Genomic DNA, 17,679 nt, shown 5'->3' with positions numbered 1-17,679 from the left:
TGTGGCTGTAGCATATTCATCTGAAAGATAAACAGTGTCCAGAATGTCCAGAACATATTACAACACTGCACATTAATCAAGATTTTGGCCAATGGCCATGGCCTGTCTAAACATTTTGGACCTAGATAATCTTTTCTACAATTTTCTACAACAGAAGAATAATTACAGCACGTTGGGGAAAACACTTCTGACTGGGTAACTCTGCTACCAAACTGAATATAACTATTTCTAATATGCCTCAATACATTTCATTAACCTTGCACTGCAAATTATTTGTCTCTTCTTCTGTGCACTCTTCTAATGGTCAACTTGCTTAGGCAACTGGATCCTATTGCAAGTTCTCTAACTTAACTTCCCTAATAATGTCACATTATGTAAAACTGCAAGTCTTGGATAGCTAGCTCAGACAACTGAGAAGTGAGTACCACACAACTTTTCCTTCTCATGAAAACTTCAGAGTGCTAGTTTGTACAGTACTGTGTTCCATGTGATCCCTGTATCCAGTGATAAGCGGGAGAGATGGCTGAAAGACCATTTGCCTAGCTAAAATAGACCCAGGTTTTTCCTGTTTAGTCAAGAATGTCATATTACAGATTTCTTTTAATAAACTACTGCCTGAAATCCCATGAAGAACTGAAACTTAAATCAGAAATACAGATTATTCTTTTATTTTAGGACTTAAAGGCTTAGCAAAATACTTCAATTGGAACTGGTTATGCATCCTGGGGCTTAGCCTTCTATTACTTTCAGCTCATTTTATTTTAGTTGAGATGTTATAATATTTAAGAAGAAAACATCTAAGAATCATACAGAATGAGTATCTGAAATGTTGTTTCTATTTCACTGCACATTAAACTTATTTCTTTATAGTGTTTGCACTGGCATAAATATATTGTTGTATAATTAGTATACACTTAGTGGTCTGGCCTGGATAGCCCAGGGTTGGTCTTGGTTAGTAATTGGATGAGAGATCTCCAATGAAAACCAGGGCTGAAAAGGCAGGCAATGGCAAGCCATCTCTGCTAGCCTCTTGCTATGAAAACCCCACCAGGGGTTGCCATAAGTAAGCTATGACTTAAGGGCACTCTCTACCACCATATTCTTAGTACAGTTAAAATATCTAATGCCATCCAATTCAGCATTGTCATTTTCTTTTTAAATTCCCTGACAAACTTCAGACAGTAAAATGTTGGCTATGATGAAAAAGCATAGATAGCAAAGATGGTTCCAGATGTGTTTTTGAGAATGGCTACTCTACTATACTGGCTCATTGGGTCTAAATATGGCTGAACTAGTACCCAATAATGAAATAACCATGTGATGAGATCCAATCATCTTTTCTCTAGTGAAAAATGGATGCAACTATCCATAAAAGCTAATCTGGGGATCATGGGATCTGCATGGACAAAAGCCAGGCAGGATGAGGGCTTTGATATGCAGGAGAATTGGGTGAGATTAAGCAAAAAAAAAAAGCAGCTGGATCCAATCCGTGGCCTTGTTTTTCTCTCAAAATACAAAAAACAGCCAGAGAGACTTCCGGTTTGGGATCCATGGAGGTCTAACGCAGCTCCAATAGTGGAGCTGACCGGGCTGCCGTTTCCAGCGGCCGGTGGGGCAAATTCAGCCCGCGGCCACCTGCTCCCAGGCGGGGAACAGGCAAAGAACGCTCAAGTACCTCAGGGTGCGTCGATCTCGGGCGAGGGGGGGTTCTGCGCTAAGGATTCTCTCTTGTCCCTTGAGGTCCCACCCTAAGATAGGTCAGCATAAATCTCTGCGGCAGATCCGGGGCCAGTGCGACTGGCATAAGATCTTCATGCCCAAGCTTCAGCAGGGGAAATTAATTTCGGAAGAAAATTTGGAATCGAAGCAGTGATTACAACCCAGAAAGACGTGTGAAAAGGTAAAGATCACTATCTCTCAAACCGGGACAGACTGTTTAAAGTAATGAGGCTTTAAAGTGAACTCTTAAACTGCAACAGTTGGACTATATTGAGAAAAAGATCCGGCAAGAATTTGATTAGAAAAAGGACTAAGTTAAAGAAAGTTATTGAAGAAAATAGATAATTGTTTACCATACCTGTGGTTATAAAGTGATAGCAAGCTGTGAGAAAACTTCTACCATCGCGAGAGCTGCAGTGGAGAGTCGGCAAACAGGAAGTGCGTAACAGCGATAGAGGTGCCTGTGAGAGAAGGTCCCCATTGAAGAACAGGAAGAAGGGAATCGCCATTTTTGAAAAGGGAAGGGCATTGACTTCAACAGGAGCGGAAGTAGGACATCTTGGATTATAAAAAGACTATAGAAAAACCATAGAGAAAAGACGCCCGACATTTTGGATTTTGTAAGTGTCTCTTGTTTATTTTAAGAACCGGGACATTTAAATTATTTCAAAGGGACATTAATTTAGACGCCACGGAGCTAAGGAAACGTGCAGACTCGTGGGAGCGAGGTAAATCAAGCCCCACGATGTCGAAGAAAGAATGGCAAACAGCTATTGAGAATTTGGACAAAAAATTCCTGGAAATGTTAAAGGAACTGAAGGAGACAAAACAGGAGTTGGTGAGAGAAGTTAAAGATGTTAAAGAGACAGTAAAAAACGAATTGGCAGAGGTGAAGAAGGGAATGGAAACAATACAAACCGATTTACAGGCAGCGCAGCAGAAAGTTAATGTTGTGGAAAAAGCGATGGAGAATCTTACAGAGACGCAACGAACAGATATGAGAGTGATAAGGGGGAGAATGGCGGTTGCGGAGAGTAAATATATGGAGAAACAGCTGAGGTTTCGAGGTCTGCCGGAAATAGAGACAAAGACAGCACAAGAACAGGTGACTGAAGTGTTAGCTGAATACCTGGGAAAGGAGGAGGAGGAAGTTGTGGCTATCCTGGATGTTGTCTTTGAGAAGTGACAGCATATGTGCTTTTTAAGTGATGTGTTTAGTCTATTTCACCTCTAGGGGATTGGCAAATTATCTTCCATACTGTTCCTCTTTCTTGTCTGCTTGTAAGTTCGACATATGCTAAAGGTTTATCTGCAGATAGAAGGCCTACTTGTAGGGTGTAACAACTCAATATGCCCAACCTGTTGGGTCATGAGTGCACAATCACACTCACTGTCAGACATAGATGAGGGAAATTCACCTTTAAAAGCTCCTATTTGCTTAGTGCTGAAGTGAGCATTGTTAGGGGGGAGAAGGACTTACCAGTTTTCCTCACATGCCACTTTCACCAGTGAAAATGAGCCAGAGAAATGGGGGGGGGGGCAAAGGCACCCTGCCTTTATGCTGGCAAAAGTGAGGTCTAACCCAACGCTGAGCTAACCAGTACTTTTTCAGGTGAGTTCCCCTGATGTACATCTGACTGCAAGTCTGGTTGTGCACCTGTCACCCAATACATGTCAGGCATATTGTGCCCCCCCCACCTCCAACGTTCCATGCACTCGATTGCACAGTCACACTTCAATTTGCTCTGATTGAATACATTCACGTGTTCAATATCAGTTCCTCCTCAACTCCTAAAAGTATCCCAGTTTCCCCCACCTTCCATCTCCATTCATTGAAATGCAGATCTTGACACTTTCTCACAACTTAAAGAAATGCAAATTGGCAAGTCAAGAGACCCTACAGTACTTGTCCTCACAGCGAAAACAGAGCTGAATTGGTGATTTGCCTTCCAGAATCACTTGCAGATGCAATTACACAAAGGGATCTCCCATGAAAGTTGAATTTGCGTGTGCCGAGCAAGAACAGCCTGCATGTGAACTGAGGACCACACATACAATTCTGCATTTGAGCATCCCTTGGTACCTAGTAATGTATAGAGAGACCTTTAGTCTTTCTGCCTAGGCAGCAAACGCAGGGCAACCTAAACACATTTTATGATACTCTAGTTAATTATTAAATTAAGTGTATGAAACAGTCAATTAGAAAATTCATTAAATGGAAAAGATTTGTCATTGTTCTTTCAAGGTTATTCATAATGAAACTTTTTCCTTGGTCCAGTATTGTCAATGAAATCCATGTGTGATATTTTCAAAAAATCAAAGTGACTTTTTAAAGAAATTGAAATATTGAAGGTGACTGAGTGGTCTTAAAGATATTTCATGGGTTAATGACTTGATCAAGGGGGCAGTGGGGTGATTTTTGCACCATTTCTTTTGATCAGTCCATATGTTCATAAGACTTTGAAGCATTTTTTGTTCTTATTTGCATTTGACAAGCATCTCAATTATTCTGATACTTTTAACAAGAGCTAAAAATTTCTTCTAGTTACTTGTGTCTTAGAAGTATTGTAGATTCAATTATAAGCAGAGTCCACATACTCGAATTTTCATAGACACAAGTTCACAGATCAGCTAATGGGTTTAAGTAGTAATGGCCCAGCTTCAAACAAAAGCAATGCAGTTCAATTTGGATTATACAATATTGAGATTTTTATCCACTGAGCATGATAAATCATTTGAAATATTTTTCTTTGCTTCTCATTCTTTGGAAGGCAATTACTTCTTCATACACTTTCCACTTTAAACATTCTTTTGATTCCGTGCACGACCTCATCCATACAAGATGGAGGTAAGCTACATATATGAGAAAGACTTCCCTGCATTCTGACAGAGGGTCAAACAAGACAATGCATCTTTCAGAAAGATGTTACATCAGGAAACTAATGTTCCAAAATGCACCGTGGCCCAGTTCAGCTCAGGAGAGTGATTTAGGGAGAATAGGCTTTAGCTTTCCTCCCTGTGCCATTTTTGGGAGCTGAGGCAGCAGTGAAGGTGCATTATTTGTCCTACTGTGGAGATCCATGTGCTGCTGTCAGAGCAATGAGGCAAATAGGGCCTCCTGTGGCTGATTCAGCTTGAGAAAGTGACACTGTCATACACACTTCTGACCAGCCCTCAGCTCCAAGCCCCAGCTTCCCACAACCAGCTTCAGTCCCCTGTTGCTCTGTGCTTCTGAATGCAGCTGGTCAAGTAACTGACTTACTCCTGAGGAGTCCAGCCCTACAGCATGCAGGACAGGCATGGGAAACAAAATTGAAGCCCCTCCCCCCATTACATTCCCAAACGGAATCAGGCCTGAGTGCTAGTGAAATCTCCAAGCCTGGACCCCACCTTGGCATTGTGCTGAGACTATTTTTAACTCCTCCACGTTGTGAGGTTGAATTACAGGTCACTGGGAGCGAGGCCAGAAACCCTATCTATCTATCTATCTATCTATCTATCTATCTATCTATCTATCTATCTATCTATCTATCTATCTATCTATCTATCTATCTATCTATCTATCTATCTATCTATCTATCTATCTATCTATCTATCTATCTATCTATCTATCTATCCATCCATCCATCCATCCATCCATCCATCCATCCATCCATCCATCCATCCATCCATCCATCCATCCATCCATCCATCCATCCATCCATCCATCCATCCATCCATCCATCCATCCATCCATCCATCCATCCATCCATCCATCCATCCATCCATCCATCCATCCTCCCTCCCTCCCTCCCTCCCTCCCTCCCTCCCTCCCTCCCTAATCAGGATTACCAAGGCTTGCAGATTCTAGGCAATCAAGGGAGACATTTCTGAAGGCGATCTGTATAGATGTAGTAACTCCTCTGCTTATTTTTCTGTTTTAAGATCTGCTGCATTCTTTTCTCCCCTTTCTGTGTTGGGATGCCTGTTTCTCTCCGTACAGGTCTGATTCGTGGTCCCGCCTTTTTGCTAAAGTTTTGTGTCTTGAAGGGGACGTCATGATAAGATTGCCCGTTTTGGAAAGTGTGTCGCAGACTGATTTTCCCTTCATTTGGCTCCATTTTCCTTTCAGTTAAGTCTGCCCCTCCGGAAATTTTTTCTGGATTGTGATTTCTTGTAATCCCTTTATCCTTTTCCACTCCAAATATCACATCAGCTTTAATTAGTAATTCCATCATTATTTTAGACAATTCTTACAAACAAACAAGTATCTCTTCTTGCCAAGAAGCCATTTCAGAAAGTGGTAAAAAGCTTTATTTTGGTTAATTATATTCAAAGATTTATAGCATTCCAGCAGTTACTGAGAGAGTCATTCCTCTCCTGTCTCTGCCCCTCTCAGCTCGCTGGAGTAGTCACGCATAGTTAAGCTGAATTGCCCCGCAAAACCATAAATCTGTCCACTTACTTGATGGAAGGCTGTGGGGTCAGTTAAGCTCTCTTAGAATTTTTTTTTATCTGCCTTGTTAAGAATCTGCTTGATTTGCTGTAGTTTTTTTTCCGGCCTGTTGGACTCCCAGGTTCACAGTTAAGTAGCCATGTTGCCTCCTTCTTTGGTCCTTACTTCAGAACTGGTATCTGGGCTTCTGGAGGTTCGCCAGTCCCCCTAAGCTCTTCCACCTTGTTCCAGCCTGCCTCCCCTCTCCGGGGCAGGGCTTGGGGGTCCGATCTCTCGGCTCCCAAGGAACCAGGAAGGTCATGGCAGGGAGCTCATACAACTCCCCTCTCGTGCTTTCACTGTCTCATTCCAGAAGTCCTGCTGTTGATTATAAATTCTTGATTAACCCATTTTATAAGTCTAGCATCTTTTTTTCTTGGTGGATGGGGAATATGAAAGCCCCCCCTTCCATCTCACACATCATAATAATTGACATTTTTCTATTTTCAGAAAAATTGTGGCATATGTGTTTGCAAGAGATCTGCATTCTATGGAGCAAGAAACATGTTATATCAGGGAATTAGTCAGAATGCAGATTTGAAAAATAACTTGCTTGGACTGCATCTAGCAAATTACAAACTAATTCCTGTTTTTTCACAACTCAATCCTTGCCAAAGCAGTGAAGATTTTAAAAAAATTCAAAACACTATGACTGTATCCAACTAAACGCAGTTATGAATGCCTTGTGGAAGACGAAACAGGATTTTTAAAATAGATGCTGCTAACGTATTTCATTTGTTTAAATGGGATTTATTCTTGACTAGTTATAGCTTGATCTGGCTCAAATTTATTCAGTACGAGAAAGAAACTTTGGACAGTATTCAGAAGAAATAGACTTCCCATCAGTAGTTGTTTCAGGTAGCCATGTTGGTCTGCAGTAGAACAGCGAGATTTGAGCCTCTTGGCACCTTTGAGACAGACAATATTTTCCAGGTATGAGCTTTTGAGAGTCAAAGCATCAGAATTAGGAAGTGAATTGCTTGTAACATTTTGAGCAGAAGGTCTTCCAGTGAAGTAATGTAGGAAACAGATCATCCCACATCCCAAACTGTCTTCTGGAAACCAGCTTGGCCAAGAGTCATTTTACTCATTCAGCCTAATCTGAGGATCTGTTCATTATCACATAATAAAGGTATTTCTGTAACTGCTTAACTATGTGTGATTTTTTTTAAAATCAGAGTTTAAATATGTATACAAATCTTCAAACATTTTAACTTGACTGCAGCCCTCTTCCCCCAATCCATGTGGCAGCCATTTTGTTATTGGTCTCCCCTCCCATGGCAGTTATTCCAAAATCAAAATTCCAAATGTACCCAAAAGCTGAACAAGGTTGGGGACCCCTGGTGTAAAGTGATTCTTAGTCATAGTAATTCAGCAAACAAGAAACTGCTGCCTCAGAGAGCACTGGAGATAGTGCAGGCCAGGGAACAAGTCTGTCATAGGTACCCGAAGACTCTCTTGCCCTGGACAGGACAAATGTTAGCAGAAGGAAATAAATTCCTTCAGTACGTTTTCAGTTCCACTGTGTCAGGCTATGGATGACAGGTTATGGCAGAGAGATCCGTGTACCATTGTAGCAAGAAATCCAGGCTCTTGGTTAAATGGTTTTATTCAGAAATCAGATCATTTCCACAGATATGTCCATAGGATTACTCAGAAGCAAGGTAATCATCTAAGCAGTAAGAACAGGTTGACAGGAATAATAACCTGTGGGAAAATCCTTCCTCTTAACACACACGTTTGCTCCTTCTCTCTCCCAACAGTAAAACAAGACTTTTGTTGTGAACTCATCCTGAGAACATCTCACATATTTGAACTATCAAGTAGAGACACTGACAAAGCAAGAGATCAAAGTTGAAACATAGCAGTGCATTAGAGTGAGCACAGTATACAAGGTAAGAAGCACATAAAGTTTCTACAGTCTGTTAGACAAGGCACCTGGAGCTTCAATAAGCCTGTGAAAGGAAAGAGTTATGGCATTGGCAATATGCCATCAAGTTATAGCATGAAATATTGGTTCAGAAACAACAGGTCAGCAAACAACAGGTCAGCATTAAGTAGTGGCATAGACGGGGCACAGACATGACACAGTGATGCAGGACTTGCCCCCCAAATATTCCCTCAGAGTGTGATCTTAAATCCCTTCTGCATGTAATTTCAGCAACAGTGAGATGACCTTTACAGACCAGTGTGTGAACTCCTCTCTCTCCCCTTCAAATCTTCCTTCATTGAAAAAGGCTGAGACATAAAAGGCACCACCTGCTCACAAGAAAATTGCCCCATCCTTGATCTGTGTACTGTCTTATGCATCGCAAAACATTAAATAAGATTAAATAAGACTTTTTCTCTGCATATTGTGCTAATAATTTAAATCTGGATTCCTTATGAGGTTAACAGTCCATTGAAGTCAGTGGACTTGGAAAGGTGTATCTCTGCTTAGCACAGCACTGTAAGAATTTTTTAATGCTTCATAAACAGTGCAGTTTGATACACGTCTTAGTAGACTGTAAGGGAGTATGAGATATCTACCCGACATTTTCACATGCTGAAAGTTTCTTTTGGATTTCTGAAGTTAGCTAACAGATATATAAAACCATAGGTCCATCCCATTGTTTATTTCAGTAGCCAATGTATAAGGTGCCTGGAATATTTTACCGATTGTTTTAAGATAGTTACTGATTTTATAGTTGATGATTAATTTATTGTATTTTATGGATGTTGTGAGTAGAGGTGGGCACGATCCAAAAAAAAATTACCGATCAAGCTGATCGTGGATCTGCGCTGGCGATGACCCCAAATCACCGATCCACACCGATAATTTCCCATTTCCGATTTGTGGATCGGATCGGGGAGGCCAAAGCGGAGGGGCGCCCCACTGTTCCCAGCTATGTGGGAAGGTGGGTGATGGTGGTGACCGTCAGGCCCGGTGGGCACGTGGAGGTGGCGATGAGCTGCCTCCCCTCAGGGAGGGGACGTTCTCTCTCTCACACACACTTATAGCAGAGGGGGAAAAGTTTTTAATCCGGCGATGAGCTGCCTCCCCTCAGGGAGGGGACGTTCACACACACACACACACTTAGAGCAGGGGGGAGTTTTTAACCCGTCCTTGCCTCTCCAAATAGAGAGAGAGAGACACCCCATCAGCATGTTTCAGCCAGCTTTTTAAAAAAAGCAGGGACAGAATCCTCCATTCCTCCCCACCCGATTTTAAAAGCAAGCAGCCAGTCTTCCAAAAGCATATTTTAAACACACACACAGAGACGTGAATTAGGTTTTCCCACAAAATACAGTGTTTTAAAAGCAGGTTAAAAACAGAGAGTGAGGGCCAAGCTACACATGACGAATGACACTTGAACGGCAAGTGGATTGAGTGGAGGGCAAGTGAACAGGGAGAAATACACTTGCCATTCAAGTGTCATTCGTCATGTGTAGCTTGGCCCTATGAGACTGAAAAACAGCCATTCCTCCTACAAAGCCCCGTTTTTTTAAAAAGCAAAAAACGTTTGGAGTGCCCATGGCTACAGAACACTCTCTTCCCCCTCCCTCCCCTGGGTCTCTTCTCCCAACTGGTGGTGAGTGGGTTGCTGCTCCATGGTTGGAAGGAAGCCCTGCTGATCAAGGAAAGCTGGACTTCCATTCGGGTTTCCAGGGTGACAGAAGGAGGGCAAACTCAGCTCAGGTATTCCCCGGGCTCCGTTGCCCCAGGAATAGATTACTGGTGCTTGATTGTCTGCATCCCCGATCAGATCCTGATGGCCTGATTCAAGCCCCGATGAAGCCCCCCCCCCGAATGTTGGATCGGTCGCCGTGGACGGCACTGATCCGCTGGGTCCCAATCGCGCGGATGCCATTATCGTGGGTATTTTTCTATCGTAATGCTGATCGTGCCCATCTCTAGTTGTGAGCCGCCCTGAGCCCACTTGTGGGGAGGGCGGGGTGTAAATCAAATAAATAAATAAATAATACACACAGTTGTTACTGAATATTTAGCTGGAAACGTGCTTATTTTTTTAATATCAGCATGTACAAAGCTTGCTACTCTCATTACTGGGTTGTTTCTTGTTCCAGACGAGGCATCTTGTATTGTAGGAAACTGCCATGATTAACAGAGCAGATACAGCCCATCATCATCATTCATTCATCAGATCAAGCCCATTTTCCGCCTAAACAGCACAGGAGATATTTTTGACCTCACAACCATTGGTATTAAGTGCATCAATCTTTACTATATCATTGAGTAAGTGTATTTCAGACAACTCACTTTATATCCTGAAGCACCCCCAGAGGGTGCTGCCACGGAGGGAAGCCTTGGAAAGGGCAGCATGTCCTGCCAGAAAACATGCCATGGTGGGAAGCCCAGGCCAGGAGAAGGATGGGAGCAGGTGGCAATGCCCGCTCCCGCTTTCACACAACTGATATTAGGAGTGCAGCAGGTGGCAATGCCCACCCCCTGCCTTCACCCAGCTGGTATTAAGAGTGGAACAGGTGGCAATGACCATGCCCAACTTAACACAGCTGGTATTAGGAGCAAAGCAGGTGGCAATGCCCACCCCCCATCTTAACCCAGTTGGTATTAGGAGCAAAGCAGGTGGCAATGCTCACCCCCACCCTAAACCCAGTTGGTATTAGGAGTGGAGCAGGTGGCAATACCTGACCCCCGCCTTAACCCAGCTGATATCCCAGCTGGTCTCTCCAGCTCCCCACCTGGTATCTGGGTCTCCCAATTGGGATTAGAGAAATGAGTTTATATACAACACTGGAACTGTATTATTGCTGTCCTTGCACGCTCTTGAGAAAGAATTCCCAAAACAGGAGTTCAGCTTGTGACCTGTTGAGTGTTTGGGGTAGCTGTGTCTCCTTCTAGCATGTTACACATCTCTGCTGCAGCTTTTCCCAGCTGAGAGTCGGCTTCTTCGCTTGCTCACACTGGTGGGAATACCTGCAGAGTGAAAGAAGAGAGAGTGCTCCATTCACAGTACAAAAGACTTGGGAGATTGTAGACGAACTGGTTGATGGTTCATGTTTAATCCTACCATATGGATTGGTGTTAATTATATTGTAGAGTTTTGGCACCCAGCACTTTAAAATTAGAAAGTATTTTTGATAATCACCCATGAGGATTTCGGTCTGGTTTTTGTCAGCTGCATGGTGCCCTTTAAGGAATTACAGGTCTCTAGACCTTACCGTTGTCTCTCTTCCCTGGTACCAGCAGCGGACCAGGTGGCAATGCCTGCTCCCCTTTGAACCAGTTGGGATCAGGAGCAGAGCAGTTGGCAATGCCCACTCCCCGCCTTAACCCAGCTGGTAATAGGAGCAGAGCAGATGACAATGCCCACTCCCCGCCTTAACCCAGCTGGTAATAGGAGCAGAGCAGACGGCAATGCCAACCCCTATCTTAACCCAGCTGGTATTAGGAGTGGAGCAGGTGACAATGCCCACCCTAACCTTAACACAGCTGGCATTAGGAGCAGAGCAAGTGGCAATGCTCACCCACTTGCCTTAACCCAGTTGGTTGCTGTGCCATTATGTTTATGTGTGTGTGTGTATGTGTGTATGTATGTATGTATGTATGTATGTATGTATGTATGTATGTATGTATGTATGTATGTATGTATGTATGTATGTATGTATGTATGTATGTATGTATTTTAACTGTGTAACTTTGTCTGTTTTAATGTTTTTAACTGGTATCAATTATTTAATGTGTTTTAATTGTATATGGTATTAGGTATTAGGAGTGGAGAAGGTGGCAATGCCCACCCCCTCTGAACAGGCGGGAGGTGGACATTGCAACGTGCTCCCATCCTGCTCCTGGCCTGGGCTTCCCACCATGGAGGGACATGGTGCCTTGTCTAGGTTTCCCTCCATGGCAACACCCTCTGGTGGTGCACCAGGATATAAAATAAGTTGTCTGAAATACGCTTACTCAATTATATAGTAAGATTGCAGCCATAAGGATTGGATCCAGCAATCTGTGGCCACAAAGATCTTGGAGCTTTCCCATGTTTTCTCCCTATCCCCCACTGGCAGGAGAGCCAGTTCAGTGTACTGGTTATGAGCACAGGACTCTAATCTGGAAGACCAGGTTTGATTCCTCACTCCTTCACTTGAAGCCAGCTGGGTGACCTTGGGTCAGTCACAGCTACTAGCTTTCTCAGCCCTACCCACCTCACAGGGTGCTTTTTTGTGGAGATAAAAATGGCATACTTTGTAAACCGCTCTGAGTGGGTGTTAAGTCATCCTGAAGGGCAGTATATAAATCAAATGCTGTTGCTGTTGCTGTTACAACTGTTTCTGAACCTCAGCAGGTTTATTCCTGGGTTTGTGGGAACTGCATGAACTAACACCAGATGGGCTGGGAGCCTGCAGTTGGGAAAGGGGAATGGGAGAAATGCTCCCTTCTTTCTCTGCTATCAATTCAGCTGCACAACCGGAATAAACATAGCAACTCCATCCCATCCCCCATCTGCCCTGCAGCCCTTTGACCCATGTGACTATTGCTGCACAAAGCTCCCACAACCCCAGGAATAAAGTTTTCTGAGGTATGAAATGGTTGCTAGGGAGAGGGATACATGAAGAAGATCCTCAACCATCTGTTCCTTCAAGTCTTAAATCCCTACTGTATTTTAAAACCGCTTATCATTATTTTATTTCTTTATCAGTGAAATCTGAGAAGGCAAAATTTTTCTTCCACTTCAGGATTAAAAATAAATGTGGCAACGATGATAATTGTCATGACAGATAATGTCAGATACTGGAGGTGCAGATTTTATTTTCTGCTTTCCTTCATGCTGTTTTTGCATATTTGGGTCATTGATCTGCAAAAATGGATATACTATTTTGGCAAAGCAGATCTAAATAATTGTTGCACATCATATGAGTATGGTAGCTCCCAAATGTGTACCACATTCACCATTCAAAAGCCCTGTAAACAAATTAATGTAGATCTGAATCCCAGTTTAACATTGCCACACACAGAATTGTTGAAAAGACCCTGCTTTTTCTTCATTGGTATGACAATAACATTTGCAAGCTTGCTGCCTGTTTGGGACACTTATCCAAAAGATCAAATATGTGCTTTTCACCTATATTCAAGACATTCTGGGACTAACATAACATCAATTTCAGGCCTCATTGAACATAGCACTTTCAGAAATGTCTGCAAGGAAACAAGAGTAGTTGTTGATGCTGTTAGATAAGGTCACTGTATTAAGCAAACACTCCTGGACCTTTTGAAAGCAGGTTCTTCTAGACTTAATGTTCTCTTGTCTTCCTTTGTTGTTATTTATTTGCTTATTTGTTTGGAGTGGTTTTCCCCCTCAAAGATCTAGATCTGATTTTCCAAGCCAGACAAATAGCCTTTATGCATCTCATCCATCTCATAAAACTGGAAGAGTTTTCTCCTAATACATTTGAATAATCTTTCCCATTTTATTTATAACTTGGCTTTTAAGATATCAGACAACATTTATAAAGCGTGCCTGGAAGCAATGTATTTGTTCTCCTCAACTGAAGTCTATTCACCTTGGAGGTATGAGCTCATGAAGGATGAATGACCCAACAGATAAGATCGTTCCTATTAGGAACAGAAAAGAAAATGGTCTTACATAAAAATAAATTAAAGGGGATTGTGTTTTTTTTAGTCTCTTTCCCTCTCCCTTTTGCAATAATTTTGTAAAAAGAAAGCCCTCTTACTTATCAGTCCTAGCGTGTGCTGAAGATTCTAAATATTCATTGTGTTAGAAGTACAATAAATCCACTGTTGTGCAGAAGTATAATCTAACATTTCACAATACATTTCTATCTATCATAAGTATAATAGCAGATATACCTACAGAGACTCTTCTTCATGGTGTCTATAGGGAATGAAGTATCCACTATGTGTAAGTAATAAGCAGGTTGTAGGAAAGCTGGAAATAGGCCTACAAGGAACAGTATTAGGGTCAGTGCTATCTAATTTCTTCATTAATTAACTGGAACAAGACTGAGTATTATCGTGGCCATGTTTGCCAATAGCACAAAATTATTCCAGATAGCCAAAATCAAGGCTGGCTGTGAAGAGCTCCAGGAGGCTTTCTCTAAATTGAAATAGTAGGCAACACTATGGCAAAGGAAGGAGCATAGGTGAGTGTAAGATGATGAACAATGGAACCAAAAATCTCTATTTTAAATATGTGCTGATGGAGTCTGAAACTGGGTGAAAGAAGTCTTGGGATCATGGTGGACCTGATCAATGCTCAATGAAAATGTCAAGTCCGTGGTAAAAACTCCATGATGGGGATTATTAGGAAAGGGATTAAAAATAAAAATGTCAATATAATAATGCCCTATGGGGCAACCTCATTTGGAATACTGTGTGCAACTTTGATGGCCTTAGTTCAAAAAAGAGATGGCAGAGAGCCAGTTTGATGTAGTGGTTAGGAGTAGGGATGTGCGTTTCGGCATTCAGAATGCCGAAAGAATGCCGAAACAAAAGTGTTTCGGCTTCTTTCGGGGAATGCCGAAACGTTTCAGGGAAAGCCGAAACGTTTCGGGTAGCCGAAAGAAAAAAGCCGAAACGTTTCGGGATTCTTTCGGCTTTCTTTCGGCTTTTCAATGGGAAAATGCCTCCGTCTTCCCGGACGTCTGGGGGAGGCATTTTCCCACCGAATAAGCCCAAAATTGGTGGGGACCTTCCTCTAACCCTTCTCTAACAACCACCCAAGTTTCAGACAGATTGGACTTTGGGGGGCCATGTTATGGCCCCCCAAAGCAGGTCCCCCCATCCTCCCATGAGAAAGCGAAGGAGCAGCATATTGTTAGCATGCTGCTGCTCATCTTTCTTCATTATTTCCTATGGGGAAAAAATGAAGAGGCAGGCTTCCTTTGCCAGGGGTGGCATTTTGCATGCAAAATGCCCCCTCACACTCAGGGGCCCTTCTCCCACCCCTCCTCCCACCCCCCACCAAGGCTCAGCCTGCTCCCACTTGGGGGGGGCATTTCATGGCCTCCCCAAGTAGGTGCTCTAATCTCTACCACTGACAGCTGGGGGAGGCTTGTGTTGCCAGGGGTGGCATTTTGCATGCAAAATGCCCCCCAGCCCTCTGGGGCCCTTCTCCCACCCTTCCTCCCACCCCCCACCAAGGCTCAGACTGCTCCCACTTGGGGGGGGCATTTCATGGCCTCCCCAAGTAGGTCCTCTCAGCCCCTAAAGTCCACCCCTTACAGCCCCACACAAACCCAATTCCCCCCCAGCTGCCACACACAGACCCAAATCCCCACATTAGCCCCTCACAGACCCAAATCCACCCCCACCTGCCCCACACCCATAACCCCAGGAACAGGCTGGCAAAGGCCAGCCCTCTCCCTTTGTTCCCTATGCTGGGAACTTCTAAACTCTCTTTCCCTGGGCAATTCTGCACAGCCCAGGGGTGCCACAATGGTGGGCACACTTCTGAGTGCCAGCTGGTCCCTGTGAAAGAGCACCTGAACCACAGACACCCTCCCTCAAATTCCCCCGCCACCTACAGAGATGGCTGGCCAGCCAGCCCCATTGTTCCCTATGATGGGAACCAACTGCACAACAAAGAATAAAACAAGAACAACACAAAATAAAGTTTTAATTTTTTTTCTCCCTTCCAAAGTACAAGTAGGCAAAGCATTATGACACATTACACCAGCAGTCCCCCACACAGAAAACTAACACAACTCACTTAACATCAGAGAATCACAAAGAACGATTCCTGTCAAAAACACTTTATTTCTTGAACAGCTTTAGGTTACACAGCAGGGGGGAACACCAAAGGGCATGGCAGCACTATCTTACACAAACATAACAAAACTCACTTAACATCAGAGAATCGCAAAGCACAATTCCTGTCAAAAACACTTTATTTCTTGAACAGCTTTAGGTTACACAGCAGGGGGGAACACCAAAGGGCATGGCAGCACTATCTTACACAAACATAACACAACTCACTTAACATCAGAGAATCACAAAGCACAATTCCTGTCAAAAACACTTTATTTCTTGAACAGCTTTAGGTTACACAGCAGGGGGGAACATCAAAGGGCATGGCAGCACTATCTTACACAAAAATAACACAACTCACTTAACATCAGAGAATCACAAAAACACAATTCCTGGCAAAAACACTTTATTTCTTGAACAGCTTTAGGTTACACAGTAGGAGGGCACAACAGAGCATGATAGCAATGTACTACAAAAAATAATACAACCCACTTCACCGTTTTTGACAGCAATTGTGTTTGTGTGATTCTCTGATGTGAAGTGAGTTGTGTTATTTTTGTGTAGTACACTGCTTTCCTGCTCTGTGGTGCCTTCCTACTGTGTAACCTAAAGCAGTTACAGAAATAAAGTGCTTTTGACAGCAATTTTTGGGGTGATTCTTTAATGTGAAGTGAGTTGTGTTATTTTTGTGTAAGATACTGCTTCCATGCCCTTTGGTGTTCCCCCCCTGCTGTGTAGCCTAAAGCTGTTCAAGAAATAAAGTGTTTTTGACAGGAATTGTGCTTTTGTGATTCTCTGATGTTAAGTGAGTTGTGTTATTTTTGTGTAAGATAGTGCTGCCATGCCCTTTGGTGATCCCCCCTGCTGTGTAACCTAAAGCTGTTCAAGAAATAAAGTGTTTTTGACAGGAATCGTGCTTTGTGATTCTCTGATGTTAAGTGAGTTGTGTTATTTTTCTGTGTGGGGGACTGCTGGTGTAATGTGTCATAATGCTTTGCCTACTTGTACTTTGGAAGGGAGAAAAAAAATTAAAACTTTATTTTGTGTTGTTCTTGTTTTATTCTTTGTTGTGCAGTTGGTTCCCATCATAGGGAACAATGGGGCTGGCTGGCCAGCCATCTCTGTAGGTGGTGGGGGAATTTGAGGGAGGGTGTCTGTGGTTCAGGTGCTCTTTCACAGGGACCAGCTGGCACTCAGAAGTGTGCCCACCATTGTGGCACCCCTGGGCTGTGCAGAATTGCCCAGGGAAAGAGAGTTTAGAAGTTCCCAGCATAGGGAACAAAGGGAGAGGGCTGGCCTTTGCCAGCCTGTTCCTGGGGTTATGGGTGTGGGGCAGGTGGGGGTGGATTTGGGTCTGTGAGGGGCTAATGTGGGGATTTGGGTCTGTGTGTGGCAGCTGGGGGGGAATTGGGTTTGTGTGGGGCTGTAAGGGGTGGACTTTAGGTGCTGAGAGGACCTACTTGGGGAGGCCATGAAATGCCCCCCCAAGTGGGAGCAGGCTGAGCCTTGGTGGGGGGTGGGAGGAGGGGTGGGAGAAGGGCCCCAGAGGGTTGGGGGGCATTTTGCATGCAAAATGCCACCCCTGGCAACACAAGCCTCCCCCAGCTGTCAGTGGTAGAGATTAGAGCACCTACTTGGGGAGGCCATGAAATGGCCCCCCCAAGTGGGAGCAGGCTGAGCCTTGGTGGGGGGTGGGAGGAGGGGTGGGAGAAGGGCCCCTGAGGGCTGGGGGGCATTTTGCATGCAAAATGCCACC

This window comes from Eublepharis macularius, chromosome 3 (genome assembly GCF_028583425.1).
Source record: "Eublepharis macularius isolate TG4126 chromosome 3, MPM_Emac_v1.0, whole genome shotgun sequence".
Lineage (NCBI taxonomy): Eukaryota > Metazoa > Chordata > Lepidosauria > Squamata > Eublepharidae > Eublepharis > Eublepharis macularius.
This window is presented reverse-complemented; position numbering follows the sequence as displayed.